The 14,386-nt window shown below is 42.6% G+C and overlaps 1 protein-coding gene across 4 annotated transcripts in view; it reads left to right on the forward strand.

The window, feature by feature from the left end:
- The first annotated feature begins 3,727 nt into the window (after positions 1 to 3,727).
- RALBP1 (ralA binding protein 1) overlaps positions 3,728 to 14,386 on the forward strand; it is a 33,142-nt gene continuing 22,483 nt past the window's right edge. Inside the window, exons 1-2 of one of the 4 annotated variants that reach the window (XM_032693925.1) lie at positions 4,184 to 4,357; positions 6,942 to 7,136. The gene's annotated coding sequence lies outside the window, so the exon portion shown is untranslated. Of the gene's footprint in view, positions 3,835 to 4,183; positions 4,362 to 6,941; positions 7,137 to 14,386 lie in introns of those variants that run through there. The other 3 variants (XM_032693914.1, XM_032693921.1, XM_032693908.1) reach the window with 3 other exon arrangements.

The following is a 14,386-nucleotide window of genomic DNA, read 5'->3' on the forward strand; positions in this document are numbered from 1 at the left end:
TGGGGCATCCACAGCTTCTCTGGGCAACCTGTTCCAGTGCCTCACCACCCCCACAGCAAAGAACTTCCTCCTAATATCTAATTTAAACCTACTATCTTTTAGTTTGAATCCATTCCCCCTTGTCCTGACACCACATGCCCTTGTAAAAAGTCTCTCTCCGTCTTTCTTGTAGGCTCCCTTCCGGTACTGGAAGGCCACCATTAGGTCACCCCTGAGCCTTCTCTTTTCCAGGCTGAACAAACCCAATTCTCTCATCCTTTCCTCATGGGAGAGATGCTCTATCCTATGATCATCTTGGTGGCCTCCTCTGGACTTGCTCCAACAGGTCCATGTCCTTCTTGTGCTGGGGACCCCAGAGCTGGATGCAGCACTCCAGGTCAGGTCTCACCAGGGCAGAGTAGAGGGGCAGAATCCCCTCCCTCAACCTGCTGGCCAAGGGGCTTTTGATGTCCTGGGACAGTCCTGGGAGGAGCTCATTTCTCTAGGTACCGTACTGGGGTTCCCCTACTTTTCACTGTGCCACTGGGCTCCTTTGTGCTCATGGAGAGGAGCGTTGATCAGAGAACATTTTGCTGATCATACTATCTGTTGGGTTTTGCAAAGGAAACACTTGTATCAAGATTCCATATTCTCTTGGCACAACATCTCTCACCAAATCACCAGTACATCATTAAAGTTTGTGCTACTCACATAGAAAAACATACTTGGATACAAAACGTTGCACAGAACAGAGCAAATTCCTTTCAGACAACTCCATCTACGATGTAAGAGTGGCCAAGACCCAAGTTTTCTTAAACCCTCTTCAATGTTTAAGTATTTATAAATTTTCTTCCTACTGTGGAGAACTTGGAATTATTTGGCTTTAAGCAACCTGTTCTAATGGAAGATATCCCCACCCCTGGCAGGGGGGGTTGGAACAAGGTGACCTTTAAGGTCCCTTCCAACCCAAACCATTCTGCGATTCTATGATTCTGTGACTCCTTAGTACTGCCCATGGGGGTATTTTAGGCAGAGTTCAGTGTCGCACACTTTCTTAGCTCTCTTCCGCTCTGTGGTACTTTCTACAAACATCATACTTTTTCCCCCCAAAGGCATTAATTAATTTACTACTTCTAGGTTTCCTGATGTATATTCAGGCTCTTGTTTCACGTGTTTGTTTCTGTATGAGGCCAACTAGTTTCTTTATGAAAGAAACTGTATATTCCTTTATTGCTCATGAGAATTACACAGCATGTCTAAAGTTTATCCCAGAATGGTACAACCCACGTAGACTCCCATCTTTCTAAGACAAACTCAACCCCAGACTGGCTTTCTTGAAGTTGTAGAAGAAGGAAGGAATTATTCATTAACACAGCTATGCCTTTTCCCTTTTTTTTTCACTGACTAAATGGTTTCTAAAGTTCCCCTCCATTACTATTTTATTGTGTTTATGAGGCTCAGGTGAGACTGAATTTCAAAGCAGAGAGCTTGCCACCTCCGAATCCTTGTTTAATTTTGTTCTTAAAGCAGTAAGAATTTACTGAGTGAATGTGGAGCATGTGGAGGGTGTAAGAAAGTGCCTGGGTCTGTGTAAGTTGGCCTCAGACCTCAGTGAGTTTTCTAAGTCAGAAATCATCCAAATGTGTTTCACACAGCAGTAAATTGGTATAGTCAGTACTGCACACAATTACTTGTTTGTCCTCAAAAACTGGGAGAAGATTCATTCTGGGTTCATTAGCTGATGGGGCCATTGTGCATGAACTTTTCTTGGCAAAGGCCTCTGATAACACTCATTCTTCAGAGCTGAGAGCCTCTGGCCACTGTCACTTCAAGTGGAGATCCTCACAGGCAATCATCCTGAATTACTATGGAATGTTACAGAACTAAATTTTTCTCTTCTTTTGCCAGGAGTAACGTGGGTTTTGTATAAAAAAAAAAAGAGAAACGCGTTCAGCTGTGAAGTTAAGTAGCCCGGTGAACCCTTGCTCTTTCTTCTGGAGAGGAGGAGGTAGACTGGAAGTTGCGTGGTTATGTAATACGCAGTGGAAACAATATCCCTGTGCTCCAACACTAATCAGAGTGTTTACAACCCTCCCTTTTGTATCTTCCACTGAATAGCAGAAATTCCTGTGGGGGACCTTTTACATTACCGCAGGAGGTGGCACAAAGAGCTCATTTGACAGGGACTAAGCAGCATTGAATCTCAAGTGAATAAATGGAGCAGGTGGCACGCTGCCACAGTATTAATGTGTCCAATAGGCTGGGGATTATGCTTGAGGCTGTGGGAATGAATCGGCCCTGCTTCTGGTTGAAACAAATTCTTCTGTTGATGAAGAATCCTGAAAGGGATTCAAATTATGCAGGTGCTTAACATAACAGAAACTTGCATTGTAAGAGGCAAAAATTTGCAAAATTCCTTTCAGCATCACTGTAAACAGGATGCACATTTAGATGGAGATGTGTTCCTTGGCACAGGTTGCCTCAAGTCACATCCAGACTCCATTTCCTCGTATTTCAGAGAGTGGCAGAGAGAGTGGGCAGCGACTCAAGGTCAGGTTTGTTATGCAGGATGAAGCCAAAGCCGAAGCCAACAGCTGCTCCCATGTGAGCTGAGGAGGCAGCCCAGGTGCCCCCACCTATGGGGCTGTGTCAGCTGCTGTGCTGGGACTTGTAGTGTTCCCAGACTTCCCATTCTGACAATTATAATCTCACAACGTGTTTGGCCGTACCCAGCTTTATCACTACTAACAGAATCACAGACTCCCAGAATGGGTCACGTTGGAAGGGACCACAGTGGTCCCTTCCAACCTCTGGTCCAACCTCCCTGCTCAAGCAAGGTCATCCCAGAGCACATGGCATGGGATTGTGTCCAGATGGTTCTTGAGTATCTCCCATGAGGGAGACTTCACAACCCCTCTGGGCTCTGTCCCAGTGCTTGTTCACCCACACAGTAAAGTTCTTCCTCATATTCAGGTGGAACTTCCTGTGCATCAGGTTCTGGCCATTGCCTCTTGGCAACCCTAAGAGCTCGGCTCCATCCTTTTGGCACCTCCCTTCTGATACTTATAGACAGTTGTCTCTTGTTGAGGCTGAACAGGCCCAACTCTCTCAGTCTTGCCTCATAAGAGAGATGATCATTGCTGCCGTTCATTGGATCTGCTCCAGGAGCTCCATGTCTCTCTTGTACTGAGGAGCCCAGAACTGGACACAGCACTCCAGATGTGGCCTCACCAGGGCTGGAGGGGCAGGATCACCTCCTCTGACCTGCTGTGAATGCTCTTCCCAATGCCCCCCAGGAACCCACTGGCCTTCTTGGCCACAAGGGCCACTGCTGGCTTAAGGACCAAGGACCTTCGCGTTTCTTGTAAACCTGCACAGAGGAGCGGTGGGGCCGCTGCCCGCCGGCCCTCGACGGCTGCTGCGGAAGCTCCATACACATATCTCGGCTGTCCCCGCCGGGCAGGGAGGCAGTGACGCCGGGCATCCCTCAGGCAGCGGCTTCAACAGCCACGGGGGCAGGAGAGGCACGGTCGCTCCCCCCTCGCCGCGCGCGGGCCGCTGGGAGCTGTAGTGCGGCGGCCGCAGCCGCCTCGCGCCCCCCAGGCAGCACCCCCGGGATGAACTACAATTCCCGTCATACCCCGCGCGCGGCGAGACCAGCGCCCCCCGCCCCGCCCTCCTGGTCGCGCGGAGCGAGGCGGCGCGCATGCGCGGTGGCTGCAGCTCGCGCCGCTCCCCGGCCGTGCCTGCGAGCGCCGGGCGGCGGCGGCGCCGGGATGGGGCGCGAGGCGGGGCGTGCCCGCCGCGCCTGAGGCCGAGGCGGAGCCGCTGCGCCAGCGAGCGGGACCCCCGACGGTCAGTGCGGGGACGAAGGGGCGGCCGGCCCGGCCCGACACCCCCGTGGGGGGCGCGGGAGCCGTTCCGTGTCCGGGCGGGCGGGGGCGGAGGAAAGGAAGGGGGGAGGACAACGAGCGGCGCGAGCCGCCACCTCCCCGCAGCGCGCGGCTCCCGGGTGGGGGAGGGGCCGGGCCAGGCTGCCCGCGCGCGGGGGGCGTGGCCTCGGAGGGCTCCACCCACTTCTCCGTCTCCCTCTTCCTCCCTCCCTCCTCCTCCTCCCTCCCTGCCTCTCTGTCCTCTCTCCCTTCCTTCCCTCCCTCCGTCCTTGCCTCTCTCCCTCTCTCCCTCCTCCCTTCCGTCCCTCCCTCTCTCCTTCTTCTCCCGCCCCTCCCTCTTCGTGTTCGCTTACCTCTCTCCGTGTTGTCCCTCCTGCCCCTAAGGGAACAGGCGCCCTGTGCGACCTGTTTCCTGAAGCGTTTACTCCGTTTGGATCGTGCGGGGTTCGCTACAGCTCGGTCTCGGATGAGAGCTCTGCTGGACTGTGGGTTGGCTCCCCGCGGGGTTGTTTTGGGCTGGTGGGGGGGTTTTTTTGGTGGGGAGGGAGAAATCAGGTTTTTTTATTCATTTACCTTCACCTAAAGGTCACATCTTTAAAAAAACCAGAAAACTTACTGTTATTGTCATTTTTACACATCTAGTGTGGTTAACAGGTGCTAAGGATGCTGTTCCCTACCTGATAATGTTGTTTAAAAAGTGTGTGTGTTACTGTACATCATAGAATCACGGAATGCCTTGGGTTGGAAGGGACCCTGAAGATTATCTCGTTCCAAGGCCCCTGCCATGGGCCGGGAAACCTTCCACTGGACTAGGTTGCTCCATCCAACCTGGCCTTTGAACACTTCCAGGGACATGTCAGTGTGTGATGTATGAGCAAATACATGACCCACTGATGAGGTCTTACTTTTAAGCGCTTATGTATGTTAAAATGAGCAACAAAGAAAACATCAGCAATACACATCGAAGGTGTCTGTTCATGAGGACAGTGTGGTTTGGATTCCCCCACCCAATTGTCCCTGAGGTTAATGGTGATCCTTAACGGGAAATAATAATTAATAAAAACAGGCTAAGGCCTTTTTGCCAGTTGCGTAAACCAGATGGATTTGTGCAGGTCCCTTGTTCCAGCACAGCAGAACAGCCCTAATTGCATTCCTAAACGTGTTTCTCACCTGGAGAAGGCTTGAAGTGCTTACCATGAGAGTTCAGCATTGCCATAATGCACCCGTTCGGGGTGATGTTGAGGCTCTGTTGGATTTAGTGGATGTAATGGATGTAAATGTATTAATGGACTTAAAGGAGTGATCCCTTAGATTTGGGTTTTGATGTCCTCTGAGGTGTTGCACACATCTCATGGTGAATGATGCTGTGTGGCTTCTTCAGCTCATTTCGTTGGGGGCTGTGTAAAGTCCATACAGTGTGTGTGATATGTGCTTTGGGGGGGCTCTTTTCTACTGAGAAATAAAAAAAGGGCCCTTCCAGACTGTTGTAGTTTTGACTGTTTAGTACTTCTGAGTGTTTGAAATTTATTAACCCCCTTGCTGTACCGTTCTAGGTAATTATATAAAAAATGAAGTGTCTGTTACAGAGAAGCAGGGAACCTTACATTCCCTGTTCTAGGGATCTTTTTTCTGTCTTCGAGAAAATAAGTTGTATTCTGTAGTCTTCCCACATCTGAAATGGAAGATAGGAATAGCTGCCTCCAAATTTTAATACTCCAGGTGCAACTTTGGCATCGTTCAGTCCTAGTTAAGGTGTGTTCAGGGGTGGAAGGGTAGATTTTGTGGTTTGGTTTGGTGGGTTTTTTTTTCCCCAAAGGAAGGATTTCACTGTAAAATCCCTGGTGTGATTGTAGTTATGCAGGCAACAAAGTTCTTTTTCTGTAGGGAAGCTTATTTCCATTTCTGTATGTGCATGTCCATGCCAGAATATATTGTCCTGGAGTTGCAGTAACTGCACTGTTGCTTCAGAGCTGCACGGCTTGATTCTGCAGGTGTGCCTAAAGCAGAGCTGATGTGCCTGAGCTTTGGGGTTTGATCTCTGCTGTACCCTTTAGGCACACTTCCCTAATATGTTTTAGCTGTATTTTCTTACAGAAAAGATTTGCATATTTTCTAAGTAAACACTGCTGTTTCTTACAGGCTGTTTTTAGACTAACATGGAAGATGCTGCTGTTCAGCAATAAATAGCAACAAATGCAAATCTGTTTTCCTTCTGTAAAGTTTGGTGTCATGCAACTGGCCTCAAAATGCCAAAATATAGTATGACATTTACCTTCAGTTTATTGTAGTATAATATAGCAAAATTACTAAGCTTTTCTCTGAACTAATGTGTCTGATTATGTTGAATCAGTGAATGATTCACTACCCTTAAAACTAGACATGGCTTGCCGTGTGCCAGCTTCAGATTTTCACCTAAAGAATTCATCTCTTTCTGCTGTTTCCCAGAGCCTCATGGATCATAATTTTCAAATTGTTGGTCAAAAAAAAATTAAAAGTACATCAAACAGGCCCATAGTTGGGCTGGAAGTATCTTATGGAGTGGGAAACTTGTACTTAGGCTGCATCCCCAGACATGGTGGTCTTGGGGGTGACTGCTGTCCAAATGATGTGCATCCTCTGCCTGCCGTGGCCAAAATCAGAAGGGTAAGGATGCAGGTTGAGTTTACAGAAAGGAACAGTATGACATCTTTCCTGTTCATACTTATCCTTCCCTTCCCAACCATCCCTCACCTTTTGGGTTTGACATCAGGGAATACAAACTTGGGTAAAGCTGTGGACATACAGTAGACTGAAAGATATTTTGATGGTGGCGGCAACAGCAAGTCTCTGAAACTGAGTCTGTAGTGTTGTTTATTATTATTTGTGCATTAAAAAAGCAGTAGGCATCTCTTTTTCTTGTCTAATGATGAATTCCAAGTATGCATGCGAGACTGAGATCTGCAAATTCGAAAACATGAGATTGCAGTGTTTAGAGTGATCAGTTCAGTACCTACGGGTAGTATTTCTTTTGGTAATTAAATAAGATGTGTTTTAATAGAGAACGTGATCTGGTATTTTTTCCTTGTCTAGCTCCTGCGATACTAAGCAAACAAAAGTACAGATAATGAAGATGTCCCAGTTTCTTCCGGAAGTGGCTTGGCATAACATCCAGACTGAAAAATAGCAACTAATTATTTAATAAACACAAGTTTTATAACAATAAAGTAATAAATAAAGAAAAAGTGCTCGTCAGATGCTAAAACAACAATAATAATGTAGGTCCGAGTAAGTATAGTGAAATGTTAATGTGTATCAATATTAATGTGATATTTAGCCCAGTTAAAAAAAATTATTAGAGAAATGTTATATTTTAAATAATCAAATCTAGTGCTGTGTTCTGTGTGCAGAATAAAATGATACAGTTATTCTGATATAATAATTGAAGTGTGTCACTTCATCTGTATTGGTGCGCCCTTAATTGTTAATAGTTTACCATCTGTCCATTTATTTTAAGGAAGATACATAGAAATATAAACCTCAAGCAATCGATGTAACTTTGAAATTTCTTTAAAAGAAGCTTTATGATCCTTGGTGTTACACACTAATTTATGGTATGATCTTGTAGACAATCTGTGGCTTGCTTCCATCCAGGCTACTGCCTTCCCTGGAGGAAGCAGGGAATGGCTTAAGGATTCTTGCCAGCTACAGACCAACAGAGAGCACAGTGCTGGGGAAGACCTTATCTAAAGGTGCAGAGATGCACTATTTTGTCTGCTGGGGGCTAAGCTTTTTCGTGGGAGTAGGTCCTGCCCTCTGCTGCAGTCCAGTGGAAGGGGCAGCAGCTTCTGAACCCATAGGTGCAAATTTCTCATTGCCATGCTGCCTTCTTTATTCTCCTTCTTGCCCACAAGAAACAGAGCTTTTTTAGCCTGGCTATTCTGGTCTCTGGAGGCACACAAGGAAAGAAAGGGATGAGTGATGGCTGTTTGCATGAGGTGGGAACAGCCAGATGGTTGCTGTAGAGGAAGAGTGAGGAGCGAGTGCTCGGTGGTAAGGTTTGACATTCCAAATCAAAATGCGGGTTTGGACCAAGCCGAAAATTATTTTAAGGAAAACAAATTTAGTTTTGGGTTGGTTGTTTTGTACGTTTGTTAGCAGTGAATAACTCTCCACTCGAGTCAATTCATAGTTATGTATAGATAAAATTTATTTTTGTTTCATTTTTATCCTCTGTAGAATGAAAATTTCGTGTGTTTCTGTGATCTAGGTTAAGGCAGCTCATGAAGTTTGCTTCCTGCTTTACAGTTCAGCAAAGTGCCTGGGCTTTTTGTATTACAAGTAAATGATCTTTGTGGTAGAGGACAAGACATCTGGCAGAAAGGAGCTCTTGGGACTGAACATCTATCTCTGGTACTACCAAAGCTTGAGTTGGATACATGTTTTTTAAAAACACAATATATGATGATAATACTGTTAACTTGACACTTGTGGGAAAAGATCTATCACAGCTGACAAAAACTGCAGCTTCTCTTTTTCACAAAACATTTAGTGAGAATTCTGTGAGAATATCACTTCTCTTTAAAACCATACCTAACTTTGTAAAATAGGAGTTACACCTAAGAGTTTGAAGCTATAATTTTAATGTTTATCCTCTAATGACTTTTGTGAAGTTTAACATTTAACTTACCCTGGTAATGAGGCTTGTTGCTACTTTAACATTTCTAGCCTGCCCAGTTAAGTTTTTTAAATGTGAGCATCACCAGTCAAAGTGCAGAATTTTTTTGGATGTTAGCATGAAAATAAATTTTCACTGATTTTTATTAACGTAAATTACATTGAATGCTAAATGTAAATTGTAATGTTAAACATGCCAGGAATTAAACTAATTTCATGGGATTAGTAGCGGTTTTCTATCATATTACTATGGAAGTCCATAATAATCAGTTATTGTTTTTCTATGTCCAGTATACTGCTTTCACACACTTAATACTGAGTCTATTAATTTAGTGTATAACTATTGATGAAAGATAATTAAGTTGGCAGATATTTTACTATATTTGTAATACTCTAACTCCGGTAGATTTTAATATTGTGAACCAAATGCTATATAAAAGCATAATTCTAATCTGTACAAAACCTAAAATACCTTTTTTTTTTTTTATAAATTGGATTCAAAGAAAAGTTTCATCTTCTCTTTTAATTTTCAATTGTGGTGGCTTCAAAGGAAATGCTTTTCTTTTAAGATATCCTAAAGAGCTTTTCATATTTTATGGGATATTTTTAATTGATTGAATGGACTAAAACTGTAAGAGCTTGGGGGGGAAAACAGCAAGTAATTGAACAGATTTACCCAGAAACTCATTGGATTATTTCAGTCTACTGGTTTTAGCTTTTCTTGTTCTTTAGATGTTTTAATCTTTAAAATTCTGTAAGTTTTCTTTGTGCTGGCTGCTTGGAAGCTAATCTTAGACGCAGAGATCTTTCACAACTCATGCTTCTGAAGTTATAATCCTGAAATTTGGGGTTGCAGTTCTCCAAAAGTTATACGATGTGTACCAGTGGCGAGCAGGTGTGTTTTTAGCAGTCATGTTTTGAAAAGGGTTTGAAACATTGTTGGGGGAAATGAAATGCAACTTTCCAGCTGAAAGAGGAAGTGATGAATATGCAGAATTCTTACTTTGCTGTCTGCAAGGTTCAGTAAATTAATGTGACTGATATGCTAAAATGTAGATTTAAATGTAAGTTCCTCCACAACAATAATTAAGAACTAATTTTCTGACCATGTCTTTCACAAATGTATCTTTGAATATGCCCAAATTGGTATGCTCTACCAAAAAGCAGTGGAAAAGTTGCATCAGTTTTATCTGCATCACTCCTTTTGTGTGCTGCAGTTTTATGATATTTTGTTTTATGATCAAGCTCGCTTGCGATTTTCTATTGTCTTCTTTTGGTTACTTGTTCTTTATAAATGCTTTAGTGTGTAAGTTTTTAATATGTTATTTCATCAAACTTTGAAGACATCCAAAAGATACACAAATGCGTGTCGCAGAGGTTTGCAGTTAGTGAGTATGATTGGAACAGTCAGCTGTAAATGGATATTTTCAATGGGTAATTGCAGTTGGTGTGTTCTAGAACTTAAGTGCAAGGATTTCACCACTCTTAAAATTGCCTTGTCCCAGTGGAGGCAGTTTACCTTCTTTTTGGGGAGGGATTGGACAATGGCCGTCTTTTGCTTTACATATGCTGGGGCTTCCATTGAACTACCATTAAACTACCTACTCTAATTTTAATTGAAGTAACGTGACTTATGTTTAGACAAGGCTACACCACAGATTTGGGAATGGCAGTTAGAACTTATTTGGTCCTGTGCTATCAAATACTGAACTTTTTCTCCATCTGTCCGAAGCATACATAGTTTTAGTGTCTTGTTTATGTTATTATTCAGTTTGTTTTTATTATATTTTGCAAGTAAGTTGGAAACTTCAATCAGTGTGTGTTTATTAAGGTACAGGGTTTTTTTTATGATACTCTCAAGACATAGGATTGCTGAAAATTACTACAGTAGGTGCTTCAAACTGAACTGAATGAAACCTGTTTTAGAAAACATATGCAAATTTAATTTTAAATTCTAAGGATGTTTATACATTTTTCTAGAGGGCTGGTGTTTTATGTAAGTTTTCTTGTAAGGGTGTTTGGCTAGGTAAATTGGCATAGAAGACAAATACTGTGAACTTGTGGGTCCTGCTGCTGTTTCAGTAATTGCCATTTTAATGAATGATGGATGACAGATTCCTGTTTCCCACCCATTCTCTGAAGAGACCAGCAGCTGTCCCAAGATGCCACACCTTGCATTGGATGTATTTATGAATGCTTTCTGTGTTCACATGCATGACATTTTGCAACATCTCAGCCCTGGAGGTGGTGATGTTAATCATAATTAATAATCTGCTGAGCTTGTAAATATTTAAATTGACTTTCCCCTTGGGTATTGAGTGAATCGGAGGCAGACGTGGAAAACAGAACTTGTTAATCCCATCTCTACATATGGTACTGAAAAAAATAACTAAAACTTCAGAAATTTGCTGAAAGGCTAAATACTTCATGTGATGTTGATGAAAAGTTGTCACTGGCATTGATGGAAATATGTCTGAAAAGAGGAGATGATATAGTCCTCCTTCTTGTGCAGAAACCATGCTAAAAATAATAAAAAAAAATTCTTTCCCATATAACATGAGTTTGACAGACATCGACATCTATTGCAGCAAGTTCCACTGCTATAGACATAACAAGAATCAACAAAACAATTATTTTGTTGGCTTGTCTCAAAACAGATCTCCAAGTGAAACAAGCTGCATCAGAAGAAAAATCCTTGGGTAGGTAAAACTGCATTTGCAATAAGGGCTTGCTAAAAACTGCTGTACTGGGAGCACAGAAACAATATTCTCCTATCCATTATAGTTAAGTTGGGAAAACATTTGCGTGCAACTCAACCTGCACTTGATTTTACTCAAAATGGGCCTAATAAAACAACCAGTGAAAGCAAAAGGAGTCTTTCCTTTTGCTTTGGTTTCTAGGTCAATAGCCATTGATGTTAGCTTGGACTTTTAAGCCAAAAAAGTGATGCAGATAGACATAGTTATCAAATAATCACTGAAAATAATCAGCAGATAGACATGGTTATTAAATAATCAGGAAAAATAATCAGAGAAGTTGTTATATAACCAGCATTTCTAGATCAAAGTCTTTCTTTACTTTCCCTTTCTTCTGTTCCTTTAGAATGAATTTTGTCTCAACCACTGTAGTTCTGTTTAATATTCACTAAAAGTTGCATATGACTTGCCTGTTACATGCAGGGTTTTAAACATGAAAAAGAATGGAAGCTGGTCATCTGTGTCGTGTATCACTTGAAGAGATCCAAGAAAAGCTGTTCTTAGTTTCTCCTTATGTTGCAGAGTTGTCAGTTTGAGTGAGAGCCTGTAATTGATAGATCTCCTCATCTGTGTTCAATATATGGTGTCAAAAATTTAATGTAAAGCGTAAGGAACTTAACTTTCACAGTTTTAACCCTAAAGGTTTGTGTGCCACTAATGTACTTTCAAAACCTGCTTATTTCTGGGAATGATAAGGCCTTAGAATTGAATATTCTTTGCCTTTGGTAAGATAAACTGGATAGTTTGTACTGACCTTCCAGCTAAAGGATTATGAAGTGACTTCTGTAAAATTTACTTAATGCTGTTAGAAAATTCTATGAATAAAATCATGATGACAGTTCAGCCAATTCAGTGAAGAAGCATGGTACTTCTAATTGATTTTTCTATATCCAAACTGAGAGATAATATCTCAATAGTGGATAAAAAAGCAGCACTGTCTGGATTCAGCGTGCAGTACTCCGTGCAGCATGTGCGCTCTGCCATTCCCTCCATATACTGAGCGAGTTTATGCAGTTGACAGAGAGCGGCAGGGCCTCGTCCAGACGGACTCTGTTTGCTGGTGGGTGGTGGCAAGTGGCTTTTGAAGGACTAACCAGCAGACACCAGATAAGCGATGTCCGTGGGAGGCACATGGGTTCTGGTTTCTTTGTAATTGGCACGGGTAAGAAAGATGTTGGTAAATGCGGCAGCGTCTGCCTGTACATGTCAGCTGAGTGTGTTCCCAGGATTTCTGCAGAGCTCAAACTCTACCTGCTGGCAGGAGCCTCATGTGTGTTACTGCATCTCCACTGCTGCTGTTGCATTTCCAAGTGAATTACTGCTGTCACAGAAATGCCAGTGCATTATTTACACATTTCTGATGTGTGGGCGTGTCCCACATTCGTTACCAATGTTACATCCGAAGCAAAGAGTCTGTAATAATTGCTGTTTACCTTTGTTATTTCTAGCATTTTAGTATGTGTTAGCTAGTGCACTCTTACAAAAACCCTCACAAAACTCAAAACTAGGCTTTTTAACTGGGTGATGGAACTGAATGCATAGAGCTCTAGCCTCTGGGAAACTAGATTCCATTCTCCGTTGTTTGCTCTGTTACAGGTAGTCTGTAGATTCTCTTGAAAGAATAGCAGAAACTTAAAACTCCAGTAAAATATTTTATGCCAAATCCACTGGTTTCTCTTCTGGTTCATTTTGATTTTTTTTTCACTCTGACGAATAGCACTTGCTCTTTTAATAGCATTTGTAGTAAATTCAGCTTAACAGTCAGGTTTAGGATGTTTTGGGTTTTTTTCAGCGACTCCATTAAATTGACAGCTGTTCTCAAGTTGGTTGGATGTTGGTGCTGGATGATGCTGTAGTTGAAATCTCTGATGGGGGGAATGCATCATTAAATAAACTCAGCCCACGAAATGATTAAAGTATAAATATTAGTCTTAATTTGCTAAATCATCAATTGCTATACCACTTGCTGCAGACCTTTACTGACTAGGGATTAGACAACTCTTCAAAAGACTTGTCAGAAAACGTGACTTGTAAAAAAAACTTGTATACAGTCCCAAGGGCAAACAAAACCTGTGGTGTTACTATGCTTATAGTGATTGTTAAGAAAGTAAACTGCACACCTTTTGTTGTATTTTCCTGCCTTCCTCTCTTAAGTGGTAAAAGCAAATCTTTCTGTTTTGTTTTACAGGCATTAGTGCTGGTACAAGTGGGAATTTGGAGAGGTGGACAGGAGAGAAGGGGCGGGGTTGTCACATCAGGAATAATTCTAAGGCCAGTCTAAGCAATAGTGGGTATTATATATGTTGCACAGTGTGGTGTTTTTCAAAAGTATAGGAGAGTTCGTTCGCTGTGTTAACAGGACAGTTGGTAACAGCTGTCAGTAGTTCAGCTTTTATCAAGTTACCACATCTGGGTTGAAAAGCTGGGTTTCAGAGGCTGGTGTTTAAGAATTCAAACAAAAAAGCATTAACCAAATTCTTCAAACTGTTTCTGAGAATTCATCTAGCAGGAGAAAAATATCTCTTTTCTGTAATAACAAATATTTGGGCAATGAGGCAAACCTTTTTAATGCTGTTTGTAGTTTAGAATTTGTAAATTTGGCTGGAAAAGACAGCAGATTTCCTTGCTTATGTGTGGCCCATAATTTTCAGAACTCTTAATTAGAACTGAGTGTGGGAGAAACAAAACATGGCAAGGGAAACCTGGGAAACAGTGAGCAGCCAAGAGGTGAGGTTAGATGAGACACTGGGTGTGGAGAACAGGAATGGGGAAACTGGAATTGCACAGGTCTAGGAAGTGAACAAATGCTTGGTGAGGAGGAGTTTGTGAGATAAATGAAGTACAATCCTGATGGTGGAGGAACTGGACTGCAGGAGAGGGGAATGAAGAAGCTAATAGAGAGGGACTGAGCCTGGGAGGCAGTGGGACTAAACCATGGAGTGGGAGACTAGTGTACTGGGCTTGAGTACTATTACTGGAGATACTGGATTACTTTGTGGTGACAAGACCATGGGAACCAGGAGCAGGATTCACAGGTGGTAAAAATAGGGAATTCTAAACAGTGGACCAGCACATTCCCGAGAACTTTGAAGAATGAGAAATTAT

This window comes from Chiroxiphia lanceolata, chromosome 1 (genome assembly GCF_009829145.1).
Source record: "Chiroxiphia lanceolata isolate bChiLan1 chromosome 1, bChiLan1.pri, whole genome shotgun sequence".
In the NCBI taxonomy this organism is placed as follows: domain Eukaryota; kingdom Metazoa; phylum Chordata; class Aves; order Passeriformes; family Pipridae; genus Chiroxiphia; species Chiroxiphia lanceolata.